We start from the raw sequence: 16768 nt of genomic DNA, 5'->3' as shown, positions 1-16768 counted from the left end.
AGCTTTACTACAAAGCTGTGGTCACCAAGACATCATGGTACTGGCACAAAAACAGACACATAGACCAGTGGAAGGGCCCAGATATGGACCTCAACTCTATGATCAAATTATCTTCAACAAAGCAGGAAAAATTATGCAGTGAAAAAAAGACAATCTCCTCAATAAATGGTGCTGGGAAAATTAGACAGCTATGTATAGAAGAATGAAACTCAACCATTCTCTTAAACCATACACAAAGATAAAATGGATAAAATACCTCAACAGGAGACTTCAAACTATCAAAGTCCTAGAGGAGGACATAGGCAGTAACCTCTTTGACATCAGCCACAGCAACTCCCTTGAAGATATGTCTCCAAAGGCAAAGGACACAAAAGCAAAAATGAACTTTTGGGACTTCATCAAGATGAAAAGCTTCTGCACAGCAAATGAAACAGTCAACAAAACAAAGAGACACACACAGAGTGGGAGAAGATATTTGCAAATAACACTACAAACAAAGGGCTGATATTGAAGATCTATAAAGAACTCCTCAAACTCAACACACAGAAAACAAATATCACCTCATAAAATAGGTAGATGGCATGAATAGACACTTCTCCATAGAAGACATGTAAATTGCTAACAGACACATAAAAAAATGTTCATCATCATTAGCCATCAGGAAGATTCAAATCAAGACCACATTGAGATACCACCTTACACCAGTTATAATGGCCAAAATTAACAAGACAGTGAACAACAAGTGTTGGAGAGTATGTGGAAAAAGGGAAACCTTCTTACACTTTTGGTGGGAATGCAAGTTGGTGCAGCCACTTTGGAAAACAATGTGGAGGTTCCTTAAGAAATTAAAAATAGCTTTACCCTAGAACCCTGCAATTGCACTGCTGAGTATTTACCCCAAAGATACTGATGTAGTGAAAAGAAGGGCCATTTGTACACCAATGTTCACAGCAGCAATGGCCACAGTCACCAAACTGTGCAAAGAACCAAGATGTCCTTCAATGGATGAATGGATAAAGAAGATATGGTCCATACATACAATGAAGTATGCCTCCATCAGGAAGGATGAATACCTAACTTTTGTATCAACATGGATGGGACTGGAAGAGATTATGCTGAGTGAAATAAGTCAAGCAGAGAGAGTCAAGTATCATATGGTTTCGTTTACACATGGAGCATAAGGAACAACATGGAGAACATGGGGAGGAGATGTGAATTGGTGGAAATCAGAGGGGAGTTTAACCATGAGAGACTGTGGACTCTGAGAAACAAACTGAGGGTTTGGAGAGGCAGGGTATTAAGGGGTATTAAGGAGGGTATGTATTGCATGGAGCATTGGGTGAGGTGCATAAACAATGAATTTTGGAACACACACACAAAATAAAATTAAATAAAAAATATCCATTTACCAATTTGTGGAATCCGAGTTCTCTATTGTTAGTTTTTATTATTATTTATTACAAATAAAGCTGTCATAAGCACTAAAAAAAGAAAAAGAAAGAATCTAATTTTTGATCACATAGTTAATCTTGAGTATTTTGCATTGTATTTTCCTTGATTCATGTTATGTTTTTATTCTTTTTATATTAGTCTTTATATTAAATATCAATATGTACACCAGCCACTATGCTAGTTTATTATTTGTATCTTCAGTGAAGATGATTTTCCCAGCAAGGATTTAAAAGTATATTCAGGGTTACCACTAAAATTCAAGGCATGATGTTGAGGAAAAGAAGTCAGATTAGCAATTCAGACTGTAAGTTTGATGATAATAGGGTTGTATTTCTTGGGCTGGATGGATAAAAATTTGGAGGTAGATGTCTTAAAACAAATACTTCCTATTATTAATAATTCATGAAAGAAAGCAGTGAAGGAAATTCTATATTGAATTAAATTTCTTTTTTCAAAGTTGATCATTCATTTTACAACTTGCTGAAATGAGTTATTTTTATATTTTTTAAAAAGTATCATATTCATAAATTTACATTATTATTCTGTTTATATCATGAGACTAATATTAATCATAATTACAGAATTTCATAATAGATCACTTTTGAATCAGTCTCAAACTCTTGAAAAATTATTAATGGCATTGCTGATTTAGGAACAAAAATGATGAAATACTAGTAATATTGACTTCAGAGTCTTGCAGAATTGTGGCTATATTCTGAGATTCAAATATAAATGATCCAAGAAAACACTAGGATATCTAGCTCTTAAAGGGGACAATGCTTGCCATATAAAACCTCACCTGCTTGTCTAGCACTCACACCTAATAATCATGTAGGGAGAATCTATACAAGAGGAGAATTGGGGCCAGACATTTTGTCTCCTGTTACTTATTTCAGTTGATTTTGACTGTAAAACTGAAGACTGTTACACAGAAAATACTCACTAGGGTAAAAGGAATTTATATTCAAAGTCCCTGTTAGTTTATTTGATTTCTTGCAGTCTTTCATAAACCACTTCTAGTTTCTCAGGGATTTCTGGCTACTTCATCTCCATAATATATCTATGTTATGGTTGCTCATCATGACCTCAATGGCTAGGCAAAGCCACAGTGGGTTTTTACTTGGATTTCAAGAAACATCTATGACCTTCTTTTTTTTTCTTTTAACTTATTTTTTATTATGTTCACTTAGTCAACATATAGTACATCATAAGTTTTTGTTGTAGTGTTCAATAATGCTTTAAATGCATAGAATACCCAGTGCCAACACATGCCTTCCTTAATACCCGTTATCCAGTCACCCATCCTCTCACCCCCCTCCCTTCTGTAATCCTGTTTCTTTCCTTTATTCTGTCCCTGACCTCTTACTTTCTATTCTATCCTTTTTTTTTTATCTTCACTCTTCATTCTTACCCTATCCTTGATGATAAGCAGATTGATTTTATTTTATTATTTATTTATTTGAGAAGAGATGGTGCAGAGGGAGAGGGAGAGATAGAATCCTCAGCATGCCGTAGGCCCAATGCAGAACCCCAAATGGTGTTCAATCTTACAACTCTGATATCATTACCTAAGCTTAAATCAAGAGTTGGAGGCTTAAATGACAGAGCCATACAGGCACTCCTCATTTCTTAAATCTTCAATGCATAGAACAGTGCATCTTAAGCCTTGTATGTTCACGAAATATTTGTTGAAAAGAATAAATGAATTGGTTGTCAAAGTCTGACAAAACAAACATGGAATGGAAAATACTCAGCAAACTCCACTTCCTACCTCTACTTTGGCAACTGAGAGCCAGTCATCAATTATACCAATTATCAAACTAGTTCAGCTTTAGCAACTGCAGTCTTTGGTTAAGAGATTGAATAGATGTGACATTGAGAAATAAACAATGCATATTTCAAATATTGTAGGATTGTAGTTGATTATTCCCTCTCATTGTCTACAGCTATACTACTGCAAACGTACAATATTGCCTTTGCTATTCATAGTTTTATGTCAAATGAGACAGGGACGTTGATGGTATGCATTTTTAAGAATAGAGCTGTTAGTCTTTCTCAACTGGTGTTTCTTGAGAGAATTAAGCCTTAAAATCCTAAAATTTCTATTGCATGTAACAAATTAGCTTTTCTCCTATATACCTGGTGTGATATTAGTTATGAATCAAACTTGGGAGTATTGAAAAAATAGTCATTTAATCTTTTTTGTGATTCAAATTTCCCCAGTTGGGAAAGAGTGGATGGAAATGATAAATTGTCATATCACACCATTTACTGAAGTCTACCAACCAGATTCAGAGTACTGGGAGAGCTACATTTAAAGATTCAACATAGGGTATCTGTTTCAAAGTTTAATTGGCATTTTATTGCAGAAAACCATTTATTGCAATTCTCTTTTTGTAGACTATTTTTTTTTTTTCAGTAAGACACATTGTTGAATTAAAAGATCCTAAGTATTTAAACCCCCTGTAGGCTTGCAAAAATCCAACAATTTATACTGACCATGAATTGCTCTCGTGCATGAGAATTGAATTGATATGTATTTTCTGAAACTGTACAACATTTTTAGCACTGTGAATGATATTTCTTAATTCACCTTTTCAAATTTTCTTTTTTATATGTGCTACTTTTTAACAAGTCTCTGGAGAAGGCAAATGCTAAGTTTGGGTAGCTACCAAGTTGCTCCGTGAAACTTCATGTCATAAGGAATAAAAACTCCACAGAAAGTTTTCAGTGTTTATTTTAAAACAGGTAAACCATTAAAATCCATTCTTTCTTGTTACTTGTTACTTGTGCAATCTAGAATAAAGAGTTTAAAAGTGTACTTATGGATCTTTTTGAAAAAAAAAAAAGATATAATTATTTAAAAACTAGCAGAGGAAGAAATCTACAATATATTTACTCAATAAAATGTACCCCCCCAAAAAACACATTCAAATTTTCCTTTTCTCAGGACTTTCAGCTTTCAATAAATGCACTATAATAATAATAAATACACTATAGTTAATAAATCACAAAGCAAAAATTTTGTTTTTCTTGTAATGAATGTGTATGGCCAAAAAATAAATCAATAATAAATGAGACATTTTAATGAACACAAAAGATCCTTAACCCAGCATGTAAGCAGAAAGTAATTAGGCATAAACATACGCTTATTGAGCAAAATTTCTCCCAATTTCTAAATGTACCAGTAGTCATCTATAAATTAAATAATTCCGGAAGTTATATGGTATCTTTTTGTTTTGGTTTATCTGAGCTCCAACATATCTTGCCCAGTATATGATATAAAATTTTTGACCTGGAAGCTACACACTGTTTGCTTTCCTGCCTGGATCTACTTTGATAAAAAGAAAAGCAACAACAACAACAACAATCACCCTGCTATTTCTCTTATCAACCACTAATTTCTAAGTTCCTCTTACTTTGAGTTACCTCTCTACTTTAAACAACACCCATAAATTTCAAAATTCAAGTTCATAGCTCAGAGCAATTAGGTAACAACATAAAAAGAGAGGGGCCCAGAGAACAGCCAAAATTCTACTCTCTTTCCTTGTCTTTCGACACCAAAGAGATGGTCCTTATTACAACCTCAAAAATGAGATACTCAGAGATCTCAACAACATAAAACCTGGCTGGACCTATACACTGTCCCTCTACAGAGGCTATACCTATACACTCTCTCTTTACATTCATCTGCAGCTGTGGATGGTTTCCCAAGGATAATTATTAAGTCACTTATGGCTTTGGAGACAGCTATAATTTTGGTGGAGAAAAGTGAGACTATTTATTTTGTGGTGTTGTAAAAAAAAAAAAAAGGTAAAGTCTTTTTTGTAAACATAATTTTTGTAGATATAATTCCTACAGAGTTCAAGATGTTAATTCTGAATAGAAATGAAAGGAGGAAAAAGTGTATGATAAAATGTAATGAAGGCTTTATCCAGTGTGCTATAAAAATATAGATATATTAGAGAGATATAATAAAATCAAAATTGATGCAGGTTGCTTTTGTGGATAGCAATGAGAAACTGTGTTAATTCTGTTTCCTATCACTCTAAAGTTGTAAGAGTGAAGTTAAAGATTTTAGCAGATTCTGGAAAATCTTTTATTATGCATGTTTGTTACAATGCTCTTTGAAATGTAAAATAGAAGACCAGAGAAGTTAGCATATATAATTAATGAAAAACGTTAAAAAGTGAAATTAAAATATTCTGCAAATTAGAATTATATTTACTTTCTCACTTTGATTTGTATACTAAACAATACACAGAACACATATTTTGAAATACATTGTTAGCTCAAAAAATAATTTTTCTGCTTCCTTTATTCCTACTTTAATATTTAGGTTAGCTATAAAGCACTTATGTTTTGGCTTAAAAATAGACACTACCTAATTTTTTACAGAAGTTAGTTTTTTAGGTGTTGTTATGATTGCCTTTTCTGTTTCATAAACTACCTGATCCAAACAAGCATTATTAAGAGAATATCTTTTCCTTTGTACCTTAAAAATATCTAGTTGTTTTGCTATATTAAAGATATATCAGGGGGCCTGGGTGGCTCAGTGAGTTAAAGCCCCTGCCTTCGGCTCAGGTTGTGATCCCAGGGTCCTGAGATCCAGCCCTGCATCGGGCTCTCTGCTCAGCAGGGAGCCTGCTTTCTTCTCTCTCTCTCTGCCTGCCTCTCTGCCTGCTTGTGATCTCTGTCTGTCAAATAAATAAATAAAACATTTAAAAAAAAAGATACATCAGATACTTCTTTTAGTGATAGATATATAGATACTAAAGGTAGTATTTCAATACTTTCTTTTGTGCAAATCAATTTAATGAGATTAAACAATATGGAATTTTGTGTGTTTACTACTTAAATAATTGAGATGTTTTTCATCTAAAAGTTCTTTTCCTTACAACTTTGGAAACTGGGAAATAAAAAGAAAAATCAAACTAAAATAATCCCATTCCTTAGGTCAGTCATTGCCCCTGATACGATGGTTATACTTCAATCACAAAATAAAGTGAATGTTCTGTTCCACATGATTTTCATATTCATTTAAAATTGACTATTCTTTCCTGGAGGCAAAAGTGTATATATATATATATATATATATATATATATATATATATATATATATCCTATTTGTTACACATCCAATTGAATCTTTGAACCAAAATATTGGCAAGCTCCGTAGTGCTTTTATATCATTTAAAGTAGTAAATGTAACAACATTGTGACAAATGAACAATTCCTTTTCTCTGGTCACAATTTCTGTTTTCTACTATAGAAAATTCTTCATCAAGTTTTATTCCCCAAAGGACAGTAATCTTTGGGTCTTATTGACTATAATAAGGAGTGGTGCTTATCTTGTTAAGACAACAGGTATACCACTCTTTCCTGCTGCCATTTCTAATACCAGAATGGTGCGGTGGCAGGTGGTTATTTCACAATTGTTAGCAACATAGTCAGCAGAATCTTCCTTATGGGGGGTGAAATAAATTAATAGCAGCAGCACTCAGAGTTTCTGAAAGAAACTGAAAAACAGTGTACTTTAGAGAGCAGTTTATCCTTCACACCTGCAACCCTGTTAAGCAAAGTGGACTCATCTGTGAAACCTTAGAGGTACTTCCAGAGAGATCCTAGGAAAATATTTCAGTTCGGGGGTTCTTAAGCAAGTTTAAAATCTGAAAATAAGGAAAACTTATCTTTAGAACAACTGTGATCAGTTTATGAATTGTCATTTCTTTAGTAAATACTTTTTTTGAAGATTTTATTTACGTGAGACTGAGAGCAAAGGAGCAGGGGAAGGGCAGAGTGAGACTCCCCACTGAGCAGCCCCCCCCCCATATGGGACTCAATCCCAGGACCCCTGGACTAGGACCCAAGCCAAAGGCAGATGCTTGCTTACATTACTGAGCCACCCAGGTGCCCCTCAATAAATATTTTTTTAAAAAACAAAGGCCAAGAATGAGGACTATAAACCTTCCTTAAAACTATATATTTCTTAAAATTTTTGAATTGCTTATTAAATAATTATCTTATTTTTAAATTTTCAAAATTGAATTAATAATACCATTTTATTATTCCTAAGAGTTTGTAAAGTCAATTCGAATTCCCAGGATAATAATAATTTTATTTGAAAATAATGACTTTTCAACTTATAGTAATGATTATACCCCCAGATATGTTTCTTTTTCTTTAAGAGAATCAGTACAGTGGTGCTTTATTATTTCAGGAGTTGGCTCTTTTGAGGCAGAATTAAATAATACTAGCTAATGGTGATATACTTACCTTGTTTCTGATGAGAATGCCTCAAAACTTTAGAATGATGCATGGCTTACAGACTTAGTACATTAGTATTCTTTCTTTCTAAGTAATATTTTTAATTATCTATAGTCATATTTATATTATTCACTAATGTGATAATGTCAAATTATATTTGAATATAGCAATAAGGTGAATCACACTATCTAATAAAATAATAGTAAAAAAATATCTGTACATTCAAGGAATGATTTCTTTGATCATCTATTTTAATAATTGTTAGATTTGAATTACTTCTTTCATTAAAAATTTTGTTGATTTCTATTATTGAGTGATAGTAACCTGGAGATAATAATAATACCAGCCAGTAGGCATATGGCATTGACCATGTCTTAGCTTTTCCTTTGACTTCCTTATGCCTATCATTTCACTTGCTCTTTACAACAGTCCTCTAAAGAGAATGTTGTATTAATATCTTTGTTTTATATATGAGAAAGGCAAGTACAATGGAACAAAATATGTCCCTGCAAAATTCATATGTTGAAGTCTTAACCCCTAGAGTGATGGTATTTGGAGATGGAACCTCTGGGAGGTAATTAGTTTAGATCAGGTCAGAAAGATGGCATACTCTGGTAGAATTAATGTCATTGTAAGATGAAGAAGAGACACCATAGTTCTCTGCCATGTGAAGACAAAGTGAGAAGGAAATCTGTACTCAAGTGAGGAAGAGGGTTCTTATCAGTACCTCATCATCTGAAATTCTGACCTTGTACTTCTAGCCTCCATAAGTATAAGAAAATAAATCTCTGTTGTTTAAGCCAGCCAATCAATGGCACTTTTTTTTTTTAATTGAAATCTGAGATGACTAACACACTGAGGAACACAGAAAATAATTTTCCCAATCACAAAACAATTAAGTAGGGAAGCCAGATTGAATTCCATCATGTCCATTACAAAGCACTGACTATTCAACCTTTTTGATGTCAGGATTATATTTATTTTAGAAAACAAATTGGGAAGTTTTCCGCAAATTTCACAATTAAGAAGGTAGTTACATTTCATGGAAATTAATTAATCCTATGCAAATTATAGCTCAGACTTTAGTGATCATTTTGTCTTTAAGTTTATGAACTTTTTTCTTCTGCTTATATGTTGTTTCAATGTTTGGTTTTCCTTTTATTTTCTTTAAAAGTCAAGCATTTCATGAAGTTGTAGTGTGGATTTGTTCCTTTTATTTAATTAGTCATATGTAAATCAAAGGGCTTTTTTGTCTGCAGAGTCAGTGATTTCTTCATTCTGAAAATATATTCTCTGTAATAATTTGAATATTTTATTTTTCCTATTTCCTTCAAGTAATTTTAGTGATCTGTTGATGCAGTCCTAAACCTAACTTTACCTTAACCCTTTCACTAGCTAAATCAAATTCTAATTATAACCCTAACACTAATCAATGACGGGTCCACTCTTCTTTCTTAATTCTTCTTAATTCTTCAAGCTCCTGCCACAAATTCTCAACTGTGAACTTAGGTTGTTTTCTTCACCACTGGTTTGAGTTTTACATAATTAATTCTGTTGCTAACAACTTAGAAAAATTTAAGATTATGTTTATAGTAGTTTTACTTAAATCATTTTCTTATTTCATGTATTTTTAATTCTCCAAATGTTACAATTTTCATAAAATCTTTGGCTTTTTCATCTTGTTTACAATATCTTTTTAAAAAAGTTTTCATGTTTTATTTTGCTAAGAATACAAGTCATAAACTCTCTATATTTCATCTGTTTCCTATAATATGCATTTTTTTCCAAAGGTACTTTTAGATGCTTGATTTTATATCTTTGGCTTCAAGGAGTCATTTTTATAACTTGAACATTACTTTTTATTTTCTTATTATATTTCCTTGAATGGTGAAATTCTTATTCCAACTTCGTTTTTTTTTTTTTTTTTTTTCCCAAGTGAAAAGCAAATATCTTCTTGATTCCCTGCCCTCTTCAACTGGATTCTATTATTGTTCTTTAATATTGTAAGTCATAGGCTGATAGTCAGATAACAAAAGATTCTGTTGCTTAGGAAATTCTTTATAAAAAACTTGAGCTAGGATGATTCAAGGGATAAACTAGAAAATGGGCTTTTATTTTTACAGTAATTCTCTTTCCACTCTTAATTCTGACCACACTGAACAACTTGCCATTTCCATGAAGAATCAGGCTCTTTAGCAATTCACTCTCTTTGTACTTACTTTTTCTCTCACTGAAAGTGCTCTTTCCATCTTACAGCAACCAGATAACTCCCACTCATCATTTAAAGGTAATTTCAAGCATTACCTTTTGCTGGAATTGTTCTGTGATGTCTATGTCTGAAGCAGATGACTCTAATTTTAAATTCCATGGCAACCTGTTTGGGCTTCTATAATACAATGTATGTGAAGGCATTTATCACTCTATGTCTTCCAATGTATGTGAAGGCATTTATCACTCTATGTCTTCCAATGGGTCATATTTGGTTTAATAAATCCTTTGAACTGCCGATTAAGATGAATATTTTTTCTTTAAAAATTCTCAAAGGAAAATGTATGACCAATTTTACATTGAATTTCAACAATTTCATGAATTTTCCAAAACACATCTGTTTACTCCCTAATTCTTCATGCACTGAGGTGAACATTTTAGGTGAGCTATTTATTGTTACAGGAACCACACACACATGTCCTGTGTATGATTTATTTAGCCATGCAAGTGAAACAAAACAAAATCCTCAGCAAGAAGAAGGGAGGCTTTTAGACATGGAACTCTGAGTGACACCCAGACAAAGTAACATCTTATTATATCTCAGAAATGGACAACTTTTTTTGTGATTTTTTTTTCTTTTTCTTTTTCCAGACATCCAGCTCATTTGATACCTAAATAGAACTTGACATCAGTGAGTTTATATCTCCTTAGGGAGAGGAAGTAGACTGAGCCAGATGGTCAGCTCTTATAGCTTTCTAAGCCTCTTACTAAGTATCCTAGACTACAGGTTTCCCATGATGGTGTAGGGATACCTGTAATAGACTGTCTTTCCTTCAATTTTCATCATGCTTATTGTCTAGTTCATAGTTGTCTATTCAAACTATCTTTCTTTAGAGAATATCCTCAAAGTTTACTTTGCTTATTCCCCTCAATTTCAAGATGAGAAAATTCATTCCATATGATTATGAATTATTTTGCATGTTCTTAAATTCTCTGACATTCAATGTATTTTTCTGCAAAACTGAGATAGTATCTAATTACCAAAGATGGTATAAGGTATAGAAATGAAACACAGGTGCTCCTGGGTGGCTCAGTCATTAGGCATCTGCCTTAAGCTCAGGTCATTGTTCCAGAATCCTGGTATCAAACCCACACCAGGCTCCCTCCTCAGTGGGGAGTCTGTTTCTCCCTCTCCTACTTCCCCTGCTTATGTTCCCTCTCTTGCTGTTTCTTTCTCTGTCAAATAAACAAAATCTTTTAAAAAAAATGAAATAAAATGTGAAGTAAAATTACTGAACATAAAATTGTAAGAGTTGTTGCTTTTGCTAATGTTAGAAACATTCATTAATTTATCCATTCCATCAATGTTTATTTGAACCTCTGTTACTCTCTGGGTACTTTGCTAGATGAAGATCTCATATCTATTGATTCAATACATTTGCAGTCATACCTGTCCCTGATAAGATCATACCTATGATATTTTTTTCTACCACTACAACTAAATTCATATTATAAATAAGCTTTTGGAGCTGGTCAATCAGCTCAGGGGATTCTATGGTTTAAATTTCAAGTTCTATAAAGAGAATGGTTTGGATTTTGAATAAAGAAATCTCAAACAAATTAGTGTTGTGCCAACACCAACTATTTGCTTAGTAGGAGAGTATGGTATATAAGTGGTGTTCATTAAGTATTTTTGATTTAATTAAAAAAACCCTAAGCAAATGGAAAATTAATACTTAAATTCAGTATTTAAATTGTGAATTACTTACTTATAGGTAAATTTTATAGTTATATTGCTCCATACCTAAGAAACAAGAACTGTGTCTATAGAGAACCAGACAGAAATTATAGCAAAATTTAACTTAATCTAAAGTTGACTACTACCACAGGATTAACACCCTTACCTTTACCAAGACAGATTTTATATAACACTGGAATATCTATTTAATTCAGATTATGCTTGCATGATTTTCATTCAAAAGATTAAATGTCACTCACACATCAAGAATTTAAAAAAAGGTGTATTTTCCCTATATGATTTGAAAAAGCGATATTTTTCTGAATTGCTTCATTTAAAGTAGAAATTGAACTAACTGGTAATTTTGCATTTGAGCAAAAAAAAAGAAACGATTTCACTTAAAATTAGAGTAACTTTTACTTATCAAGCTACCACTATGATTTTTCTATTCAAAGGTTTTACAATTCAATTCCTGAACTATTGTACGCATTCCAACCTTACTTAATCGTTTTGGCAATCTTATGATATGGACTGGTATTTCTCTCATTTTACTGATGTTAAATATTAGAGAGAAAGAGAGAGATTAATTTGCTTATAGTTAAACTTTTTAAAATGTAAAAACTGCATTTAGGTCCTGATCATTTAACTCCATGTTCTTGGACACTATACAAATGCTCCACACTTTTGCAGACTAACTGACTTTATGTTTGGAAGTATGTTGGGGATCTATAAGGATATCTTACACCAAACATACTACTAGCCTTGGAGATAGGCTATTTTTTAGTCTTATTTTACAGAAAACCAAGCTCAACTAGGTTGGATATTTTGTAGAGTCACACAAGTAAAATGTAGAGGACTAACTACTAAATATATCGTGTCCTAAGAACACAAAATCCTTAGATATGACCACAAGTGGCTTGCAGACTTTTTACATTATGTTGTCATCACAGTCATCTAATGAACTGCCTTGTTAATTTCTTTTGCTGAGGGGCATTCTTAGGCATGGTCTTCTTGTTATGAATTTTAAAATCAAGATTAAAAACTTGTAGGTGTTAGGGAGGTACTTTCCAAACTGATAAATGTTCTTTTCAGCTATTCAATTATTTTACATTTCCAATGTTAGCCCATTAATTTACACTTAGTGCCTCTTAAGCAAAGGATTTGATAAAATGAAAGGTACTTCATTTTAAATTTTACACAGGGATTTTCAAAAAGGATTCTTTGTTTAGTCTCATGCATTGCTAAGAATCAAAATCTACGTGCGTTATATGTGATTTTAGTCACAGACTCCACTGGAACATTTCAAGAGTGTGATACCATAGCAGGGTCACTTATTCTGGGGCTAGAACAGTTTTAAACACCTGCCTCAGAGGTTGCCTGGAAACGACACTTGTTGCACATTAAACATCAGTGTTAAGGCACTTAAAGTGGGATTTTTTTTTCCTCTTAGAACAAAGAACTTTACACCAAACTCTCTCATACACACACAAAAGCTGGCAATTGTTTACTTAAAATTTTGCTCAGAGTATTGTTTTTGGAATTTCATTTTCTAATTCATCCAACTGCGGTATTTGGCAGAGATTTTTGGACAAAGGAAGTTGCATTCCTGAAATTAATGTTTTAGATTGCTTGCAGCTTCTAGAATAAATAATCTGAATACCAAAATAAATGAGGAAATTATTTGTAAAGGTACAACACAAATTTATTTAGCTCAAATTGTTATGTTGGAGTAAAGGAAGATCACTACAAAATCTCCAGAAAGAGGTCCGCAAGTTATTCATTGCAGGAATGCATTTAATATTGATCTTTGCATATCACTCCCATCTCTGAGTATTAGGATTTTCATCTGCAAAAATGGGAATAATAATTCTTCACTTTGTGTTTCCCAAGATGTATGTATTAAGCTCAAAATATGCGACATGCTTAGGAACCATTTACAAACTATAGGTCTTCAAAATGTAAAGTACTTTCATTTATTCAGCAAAGTCATACATTCTTTCATGAAAGTAGATGGTTAGCTTTCCTGTAACTGTGATTAACTGCTGGGAAAAAGGTTGCTCCTTAACAAGTAAGACAAGATGATTGAACTCAGATGAATCAGTGTAAGCCTAGCCCTACAATTAAAGAGAAATGAAGGGATTCACTTTTCCATAATTATTTTAATTAAGATATCACTCTACCATAGAGATTTTAGCAGCAAGATTGTTCTGCATGAGGAGTAATCATCTACTGAGTCTCCACACAGTGGCTAGCAGCTCAAAACAAAAACAAAAACAAACAAGAAACAGTCATTATTGTTATTTGCCAGTTACAGTCAATAGATAGACTATACAACAATCAATAGATGGCAATCTCACTTTCTCTTTTCACTAATTCAATTAATCCTTGTAACAAGTCTACAAGATCCTTAAGTCCATTTTATAGCTGAGTCAACCCAATTGCACATAAGTTCCCTAAATGAATTGGCATAAAACAACTATCATTTTATTATGCTTCACAGTTTTGTAGGTCATGAATATCAGTTAGGATCAGATGATGTTTCTTGAATTCAGGTGGCTTCCCCTGTGTGAGACAGTAGCATTTAGCTGGTAGCTGGTCTGGCCTGGAGGGTTCAAGATGGCTTCACCGAGTGAGATGGTGCCAGGTAGAAACAACTGTAAGATAAGACACAATGGGCTCTCTCTTTCTCCATGTAGTTTCATATCCTTTCTTCATGGTCTTTTCAGCAGGGAATTCAGACTCCATATGTGGTGGCTCAGAGTTCCTTGAAAGCAAGGTAGAAACTGCCAGATCAACTGTCATTGATCTACAATGACATCATTTCCACTGTGTTCTCTTAGTCCTAGAAGTCACTCTTTCAAAGGGTGAAATTCCATGCCTCAATCAGAGAATTTGCAGCAAAGTTTAATCTACCACAATGTTCAGATCATTTTGGTCAGAATACTATTTTGCCCCCATTACTCTTCTACATATATAGTGAAAAATCCTCCCATTATTCTATTTGAGAAATTTTATAGGATGATCCATACTCTTATGGATCATCCTATAAAATTTCTTTCAACATTTTGTGCCATTTCAAACTCATGCCAATGCATTTATCAAATAATATGCCCTGGATTTGTCACACAAATCTTCCATGAAAACATGAGGCAATCACTCAAGTTCATTGACCACAATTTATGTCTTTAGAATTGATTGGCTGGCAAGAAACAAAATTTCTAGGTCAGATATTTTATACATTTATTCACAAGTATTTCACTTAAGGTCACAAACTGATAGGATGTTCTTTCCATGATGTCTTAAAGTCAAATATTAAAAATAAATAATCTAGTCATTTCTTTTCCATTTTAAGCATTAAACCTACTAAAAATAATCTGCACAATTTTCAAAATGTTCTCAAAATATTCATTGTTATTGTTTTTGTTCTATTTTCTTTTTCCATCTCTGAAAACAAAACTATAAGAAATTGCTAGATACATTTCCATCAAATCAAGTTAAACAAAAAAGATGAACAATATATTTTTAAACAATTTTTAAGTTTCTAAACCAAACCCAGAGCTTCAACGTGAGTGGTTAGTTCTAGTTCTATACTATGTGCTTTTCTGAAAATTAAGATCCTAATACATATTTGCCATTTTATTAAATCTTTAACCTTGACTCTTGTCTTGAATTCTCAGAGGAAAAACCTTATAGATTTCCTTATTTCTTGATTGTTCTCTAATACATGTCATCTCAGAAAAAAATATGTGAAATGCAAAATTATATATGGCTTTGTATATGGCCCCTTGCCGAGTATGGCTTCACAATTGAATATGACTTTTAAGTATGAATTAGCAAGGATGTAGTATTATGAAACCTAAGGAAACTTTTAGGTATGTCCCTCTGTGGATACTCACTATACAACTCCTTGAGACAGAAAGGGTATATACTATCTTCAGAATTTCTTGATAGTCTTTTGGGACTCTGTTTCTGGGACTGATGTTTTCCCCAAAGTCATATATTCCTAACTATTTGTATTAGCAAGAAAGGCATTATGCAAACCCATATCCTTAGAGTATTTGAGAATTCCATCCCTTCCCTGAAATAAACCAGACTATGTTTATGTACTTAGCAGCACTATTGTTCCTGCCATGATTTGTTCATTCCTATCAGAAATGATCTATTAACATGGCAGCTCCATTACCCTATGACTTGTGGCAAGTTGCTCTGCCTAGCTCATTTACAATTTTCTTTCGTAAGGTGGAGATGCTGATAATATCTCCAACTCACAGAGCTGACATAAGAATCAAATAAGGCAATGAATGCAAAGTTATTAGCACAATGCTTTCTATGTTGTAGATATTCATTACATTTTAAATATCATATTTAATATCTTAGAGCTCTCTCTTATTATCATGCTATATCTCTTATATTAACAAATCCTATCACTATAATGTCTTTCACTGTTTTCCTTTCTTTTCTTACTGACAGAGAAATCAAATTAACTATCACAAAGGCCACACATCTTTACCAACTGCAAACTTCCCTCTAATTAGGCCTGTATACTTCATTCAACTCTGGTTAATAAAATGAGGATCTGGCATATTTCTCACTTGAGTTACAAATGTTAATAATGTTATTTTTTCATTCTAGGGTATGCACATTAATTTCCTATTGCTATCACAACAAATATTCACAAATTTAGCATCTTAAAACAACATAGGTTTATTCTTTTATAGTTTTGGAAGTCAGAAATTCTGAAGTTGAGGAGGGTGACAGTGCTGTGTTCCTTTCAGAGACTTCAAGGAAAAATCCATTTCCTTGTCTTTTTCAGATTCTAAAGATTTCTCACATTCCTTGGTTTGTGGCCCCTTCCTAGCATCACTCTGACTTCTTGTTTCTGTTCTCACCTTTCCCACTACTGTCTGATTCTCCTACTCTAATTTTATAAGATCCCTTGTAATTATAGTTAATATATTAATAATATAGGTTAATATATTAATATTGTATATCCTAGTTAATAAAGGATAATCTTTCTATCTCAAGATCCTTAATTTAATCACGTGTGCCAAGTATTATTTTTACCGTATAAAGTAACATACTCATAGGTTCTAGGGATTCGGG

The sequence above is a fragment of the Mustela lutreola genome, chromosome 1 (genome assembly GCF_030435805.1).
Source record: "Mustela lutreola isolate mMusLut2 chromosome 1, mMusLut2.pri, whole genome shotgun sequence".
Classification (NCBI taxonomy): Eukaryota; Metazoa; Chordata; class Mammalia; order Carnivora; family Mustelidae; genus Mustela; species Mustela lutreola.
The sequence above is the reverse complement of the archived record's forward strand: the minus strand, read 5'-3'. Positions refer to the sequence as shown.